Here is a 7,864-nt window from a genome sequence, read left to right on the forward strand (position 1 = left end):
CTTCCAATGGTACTTATAACCCAATAGCATGAAGCCAGAAGCTGGTGGCTCCATCTGTAATCCTAGCTACTCAGGAGGCTGAGATCGGAGGAACATAGTTTGAAGCCAGCATGGGCAGGAAAGTCTGTAAGACTCCTGTCTCTAATCAGCAAAAAGCCAAAAGTGGAGCTGTGACCCAATTGGTAGAGCACTAGCCTTGAATTCAATCACCGAGTGACAGAGCCTAGGCTCTGAGCTCAGGAGCCAGGACCAGCACACAGTTAGCGTGAAGTCTGAAAAGGGTTAGCGTCACAGGCAATGTCTTTGACAATGACTTCTGGAATGGCTTTGACAGTGCTGAGGACCCTCATTTGAGTAGAAATTTGAAAAAAAAAGTATTATGAGGAAAAGTGGTGAACACTCTTTACTGAGGAAAGTAGAATTTTAAAGGGAAGGGAATAGCCAAGACAGTCAGGAGAGATGCAGATTTTTATGTCAATACACAGTTGCTTCAAGAGAAGGACGCCACACATGGACAGCGATAAGCTGAAGAAAGGAAAGAGCGAATGGCGAAGCTAGAGTCTCTGAGTGATAGCACGTAGCCACGAGGAAAGGCTGGAGTAGAGTAAAATATACTTACCTACTGGGGACAGGAGGCAACCGTGAATCACAGTGCGGGAGCATCAGAGAGCAATTACAAGCATGGGATCCAAAGGAAAAGAATTCTTGAAATAATTTCCTTTCTCTTCCTCAAATGCTGTGTTTTAGTTTAGCACTTCACTAGTGCTCTGTTTTTCCAAGGTAAATACATGCTGATTAATTGCAGGAGCTGAAAAAGCAAAGGAACATAAAAATCCAGGATTGTCTCATTTCATAAGATTGACTGAATCCTGAAAGAATTGGAGTCGAAAGCTGGTTAAGAAGGCAGACATGGGGCTGAGGCAGAGCACAGATTGATAGCAGGTTGCTCCAGCGGCCCCTAGCTCTTTACACAGTCCCCGGCAAGTCCTTAACTAATCTATACCTGCCCTCTGCTGGGACCTTCTGATTCCATCGGCATTTGAGCATCTCATGTTTCCTTCGAGAAGTGTTCATCACGATGAGTTGGGTAACGGATGCCTTGCGACGTATAATATTGGTATGCCTCTGCACATGTCCAAGTTATGAACTTGTCACTGGATGGAAGGATAAACCAAAGTGAACTGAGTGAGATGCACCCTTCAGAATGGATCCGGGTTGAAAGGTGCAAGGAAAGCGTCCACAGAGATAAGACGTCAAAGTAATAACAGGGCCGACGTCCGAATTTTCTAGAAAAATGCTAGTAATGGTGACAACCTCCTTTGTTTTCCTTTAAACTTCACGGCTGTTCTCTCCTTTCAGGAAATCTAACATACGGGCTTTCCATTCTTCTGAATAGAAAACGTTTGTGGTCTGAGGTTCCAAAAAAATTCACACCATGCCAGAATGACAGAACAGACAGAGCCCTTCTTGAGTTTGGAAACAATCCAGAATATTCCACCATTAGGCTCCTTTTTGTTTCCTTTATTCAAAATGATTTTTAAAAAGTTACACATGTGTTTGCCCTAAGATCCAGCATACAAATCTTTATACTTCAGCAATCGTAACAAAAGTAGCTTAATGCATCCACATTTCAGATTCAAAACAAACTAGTAAAATAAAGCTTGCTAATGATGAGCCAAAGAAAGACTCACTAATGGTCCTTACTGAAATCCTAGGATCTTATTTTAGCTCACTAAGGAAAGGCCCTTGAATTAAACACAAAGAATGGCACAGAAACTCAACTCTCATGCCTGTTTATACAACATTTAATGTAGGCGTGTTAACAAGTGGGCCAAGAAGGACAGAAAGGACAGCTGAAGGACTTCTCAAGGTCGAAGCCACATCTGGCCCAATGGCCCCAGAGCCTCCTTCTTCCAGACAGTGCACGGCCTTGCAGGGGCCCCGGCAGGTCAGGGCTTAGCCTCCTTATCGGTAACACTGAGAGGCAGCGTGCCTCAGGTCATTGACATAATGAGTTTTATTGAAAACACTCAGCTTCTCTTCATAGTTAACACTGATTGTGACCAAGGAAGCTGACAGGATAGGAAAGCAGAGACTTTTAGAGTGGTTCAACTTCTGGTTTGAAAAACAAAGAAGTTTCTAAGCATTGAATTTGAAACTCCCAAAGATAGTTAGCAGACCATGGATGAAAAGGACATCTATGGCGACTTAACGTGAGGCATTCTAAACAGAACTGTGATTATTTCCACTTTCTAACCCTAACAATGTGTAGTGGAGGGTATGCATCATGAATAAGCATCTTAGCACTTCCAAGGACACCATTCGTTGAGGGATTTAACCACATATTGTCTATTACCTAACTTCAACATCCATTAAACTGAAATGAACCAAATTTCCACGTCCCTTCCACACTATTAATATCATATAAAGCATTATCACCAACCAGTTCAATCATAGATTCTTCATGTGTATAAGTATTCGAGGTTTAAAATGCAAGCAGTGTTTCTTCTCACAAAGTATTAGACAGGAACAAAACAGCACCATTTCCTGAGTACAGAGAGGGTAACTGGAAGATGTCCACACATTCTTCCCAGAGACAGAGGGATGTTTTATGGTAATGATTGAAGAATTGGAAACTTTCTCCTCCATATGGAGAACTGGGGGATTTCTTAAGGGGAATTTTTCTTTTAAAAAATACATTTTACTGCTCTGGTACATTACAAATTATACAGGAGTCTACATACATACAGTAGGACACAAAGGCACAATGCCTGTTACTGTTCATATTTATATAAAATAATATAAAAACAAATTCCAAGATATAGAAATAAAATTTTTTTGTTTTTTAAAAAAATACATTTTACTTAAGTGTGCTCAAAATGGTGTTGATTTATGATTGACAAGAATGCAGCGTTGAACTGTGTCTTTGCTGTAATCATCAACTTAATTAAACTTCTGACAAAAACCAATGGCATTGGAGCACTTAAAAGGTATTGGCTTTTCTTTTTTAGTTAAGATCAAAATAATTCTGAATTTCTGAATTGTGTATATCCAATTTCCTACATTACAAAGAATTTCCTTCCAGCTGGGCTAAGACTGAAAGAAAATTTGTATTTCTTACTCTAGAAATGACTGGGTTGTAGACACTTTTGCTTATGCATAATGAAATTGTCACAGAAAACAGCATCCACTTCATGTGGAGAGCAGCGTTCCAGAGAAAGGTGAGTCTTTAAAGGCATTTTTTAAAAAAGGACAATTACAAATTCTTCCAGGAGGAAGGACGGTGGGAGGATGCACACAGTCAGAGCACATCTTTCTCCCTACTGCGTTTCTCCAGCCCGGACTTTGCAGGGCACAGGGAAACTCCCCAGCAATGTCAGACAGACGACTGAGAAAATGAATACAGTGAGGATGAAACCTCAGAGAAATAGTAAGCCCGTGGCTCTCAGACTCTGCTCTTCAGAGTGAGTGTGCATGCAGGTCAGTCACCAAAACAACCACAGGGTTCTGAACAGGGTGTTTGACTCTGCTGATTTCCATCACTTAAGATCAGACTCACTAATAGAGACCCAGAAACACAACAAATCAAAGAAAGGTTGGACAAATGGGATTGCATGAAACTGCAGAGCTTCTGCATGGCAAAGGACATAGCTAGCAAGATCAATAGAAAGCCCACCGATTGGGAGAAGATCTTTACTAGCCATACAACGGACAAGGGTCTCATATCTAAAATACACCTGGAACTCAAAAAATTAAATCCCCCAACAACAAATCCTCAAAGAAACAACTGCCCAATAAATAAGTGGGCTAAAGACTTAAAGAAAAACTTCTCTGAAGAGGAAATAAGAATGGCCAATAGACACATGAAGAAATGCTCAACCTCTCTAGCAATAAAAGAAATGCAAATCAAAACAAATTAAGATACCACCTCACCCCAGTTAGAACAGCTGTAATCAAGAATACTAATAACAACAGATGCTGGAGGGGATGTGGACAGAAGGGAACCTTACTTCATTGTTGGTGGGAGTATAAACTTGTTCAACCACTTTGGAAAGCAGTATGGAGGTTCCTCAGAAGACTCCACATAGAGCTCCCCTCTGACCCAGCAATCCCACTTTTGGGCATTTACCCAAATGTTTACAAACAAGACCATACTAAAGCTACCAGCACAACTATGTTTATTGCAGCATTATTTACCATAGCTAAGATATGGAACCAACCCAGATGCCCCTCAGCAGATGAATGGATCAAGAAAATGTGGTATATATACACAATGGAATTCTATGCCTCCATCAGAAACAATGACATTGCCCCATTTGTTAGGAAATGGAAAGACTTGGAAAAAATTATATTAAGTGAAGTAAGCCAGGCCCAAAGGAACATAGGTCCCATGGTTTCCCTTATTTGCAATAACTAGTATACGTCTGAGTCAAGCAGAAAAGGTTAGATAAGGTGATGTTAGGGGAATGAACCCCAAGATAAGTATTTAAATTTTTTTCTTTCATGCAATTATTTCTAACATATATATAAGATGATTTCTATGTTGCTTTGTATGTCCCTCCCCCACAGTATAACCCACACTTTCACTGTATTTAATGTTGGTATAATCTGTGGAGGGGAAGGGAAAAAACAAATCGTTTAACTAGGGATACAGGTAGACCCATTGCAATAATGAGATGTACAAGTCGTTATGTTGAAAAACGAACTTTACAGCTTTTGTGGGGGGGCAGCATTGGGTGGGGGAAGATGGGGGGAGATGGGAAGGGATGGGAAGGGGAAACAAAGAAGAGGCAACAATGCTTGATAATAAATGTATTCGTTAAATTGCCCATGTAGTTGTAACCCCTCTGTACTGTATTCTCACAATAAAAAAATTTAAAAAAAAGATTAGATTCACAAACAAAACTACAACTGGACAACTTGGGAACCCTGTGTTTTTCTTTTCTCCTGGAAGGTCGTAATTAAAATGGCTTCAGCAGGGTTGCATTTAAGAAAAGAATCTGTTAATCCGAATGATTCCTCCACTTACCAGATGTGAAGTCTTTTCTCTATGGCTAATCTCTGTGTTCTCAGATGATAGTAATGGTAACCAACACATGTATCTGAGGAAAAGGAAATAATCTAGTTTATGTCTAGAATATTCTTTCTTTCTTTTTTTTTTTGTCAGTTCTGGGGCCTGAACCTGGGCCTGGGCGCTGTCCTTCAGCTCTTCAGCTCTAGACTAGCGCTCTACCACTTGAGCCTCAGCCCCACTTCCAGCTTTTTCTGCTTATGTGGTGCTGAGGAATCAAACCCAGGGCCTCATGCATGCAAGGCGACCATTTTACTACTGAGCCACCTTCCCAGCCCCCTCTAGAATATTCTTTTGTGTCATTATTGTCTTAAAGGAGTAGCTATGGTATTAATAGCTACAAGATTTAACAAAAGAATCCATTAATGTGCGATCTCTATCTAATTTGTCCCAAATTTGGTTTAAAAAAATTGAGCACATTGAACCATGTCTGATTTTTTCCAGAATGTTCTACAGCTCAACTCGTATAAACAGATGGGAAGCAGATATAACCTTTCTTTCTTTCGTGAAGTTTTCTTCCTGCAACAAGAGAAAGAGAGAGAGAGAGAAAGAAATATGAGAAGCTAGCATGTGTCCTGGTCAGATGAGAACAGACGCCAGCTCCCAGAGCATGCCGGGCTGCCAGCCTGGGAGGAAAGCAGATGAACGGCTGGTTCTCAGCGCGGTCATTTCCTGGACTGTTTGTGAGTTGATGGGTCATGTTTGCTTTTTCTCTATTTTGTGTATCGAGTGGGTGGATGATAAAATGCCGTTTTATGGTTCATGAAATGCTTCCAATGCAGAAATTTATTATTCACGTGTATACAGTAATTTTTCTTCCCGGGAGAATGACTCTGACAACCTTCAATAGTCATTCATTATTAACAAAGTTACCAAGTTATGGCATAAAACTCTCTTTTAGGAAGAAAGCTAATTACAGACTCTCTAAAGCGTTCCTAACCGAGCTAGAATACTTAATGTCTAGAAAATAAGATAACTGGTTTTAAGTCTCCTAAAAATTCCTCCCACAAATGCTTTCTAAATTAAACTATAATCCCTGCTCCCTCCTAACCATTTCTCTTCTTTGTAGAATGATGAAGGGAAACTGCTGTACTTACACATGCTAAGATATAATTTCCAAAACTTGTGTCCCATCCAATTTCTCTAATAGCTCCAAGAACCCAATATAGTTCCTATATTCAGGATAGATAAAGCCTGTCAACAATAAAATTGTCTCTTTCTTTCTCTGTCTGCCTCCTACCCCAGCCTAACCTCCCTCTCCATTCTTAGTTGAAAAAACTCTTAGAACATTTCTTGAATTTTTTTATTCTTTATAGTATCTCTGAGGCAAGAATTTGCTTTTTTTTTAAATAAAAACTTACAGTCATTTAACTAGCATCTCCTTCCATTTTAAAAATAAGTCACTTAGTAATATATTTAGATTTCTTTGTAGCATATGAAGTAATATGAGGTTTTGTAGCATTTTGGGTTCTACCCACCTGTGCTATGACAAATGTCTACTTTTTCTCTTTCTTTGCTTTCTTAAAAATTGAGGGAAGGGGTAACAAGTCTGACAAGAAATTTAGTCATTACCTTACTTGTGTAATTGTAACCCCTCTGTATATCACCATGACAATAAAATATTTTTAATGAAAGCACACTTGCACTGTTTATTACATATAACTCATAAATACTTTTCACTAATATTTTATAGGAGAATTTTTCATAGATCCGTACAAGTACACTTTAGGTATAATGGTTATGTGGGACTATATTTTGAATTCTTTGTTTTCTAGATTATATTTCTGGCCCCAGACATAAATGACAAGCTACATTTCTCACTTAATAACTTGTGTGTCATACAGTTGACCAGCAAATTTCCAAAGTTGTTCCTTTTGAATCTTAGCACAAACACTCGGACAGCCCAACACCGGCTCTGAAATAAACTACAGAAACGTACTGCAGGCCCTAAAGAGTGCTCACTGCCCTGATTCACTCAAGTTTTAGAATTGTATATCCAGATAGATGACATTCAGCAGCAATCAGCAATCAATTCACCAAACTATCTAATATCTTCAAATAATGACAGACTTCTAGGGTATAGTTCAGGTATGAAATGAATAGAAATTGCAAAACATATTATTCTTGTTCTTGTGAATTTTTAGGCTGTGATAACCCATCTCAAAACCCCAGTTGTATACATGTACAAGCAGGGAGGAGTTTAGGTTACAGATTGCCCTGGAGCTGGAGAGATGTGTATAAATGTTCAGGGTCACTGGTGTCACGGCTGATACACGTGCAATTCAAAGCCAGGTGACGGACTCCACACTCGGCGTCCTAACTGCTGACCAGCAGCTGTGTGTGGCGCTGGGCTTCACCCTGGCGGCTGTGGAGGGAAGGAGGAGAGAGGCCGGGTCTCCTGGCTCCGTCCTTCCTTCTTGAGGCCCGTCAGGGGAAGGGCAGTTCATAATCACCACTTTCCTGTTTCTTTCCTACCATTTTCATTTCCAGCAAAAACCCAAGTCCTCCTGGACTCAGATTTCAGACTCTGTTCTAATCTAAGGACCATTTTCTCATAAACTCCCCCAGTTCATTCCAAAACAAATACCTGCAAGAGTTTTCATCCTTCCTCTCCTTCTCTTTATTCTAACCCAAGTCACCATGCCCTGCGAGGCTCTGTCTTTGACTGAGTGCCTCTTCCCCCTCCAAGCTCAGTATGCTGATGGGATCCATCCTTGGGGCATCACCAGGGTCTCGGGCCGTCTCAGCACCGCTCCCTCCCCCCTCCTCCCCCTCCTCACCGCTCCCTCCCCC

This window comes from Dipodomys merriami, unplaced genomic scaffold (genome assembly GCF_024711535.1).
Source record: "Dipodomys merriami isolate MVZ:Mamm:240054 unplaced genomic scaffold, mDipMer1.0.p SCAF_15, whole genome shotgun sequence".
Taxonomy (NCBI): Eukaryota; Metazoa; Chordata; class Mammalia; order Rodentia; family Heteromyidae; genus Dipodomys; species Dipodomys merriami.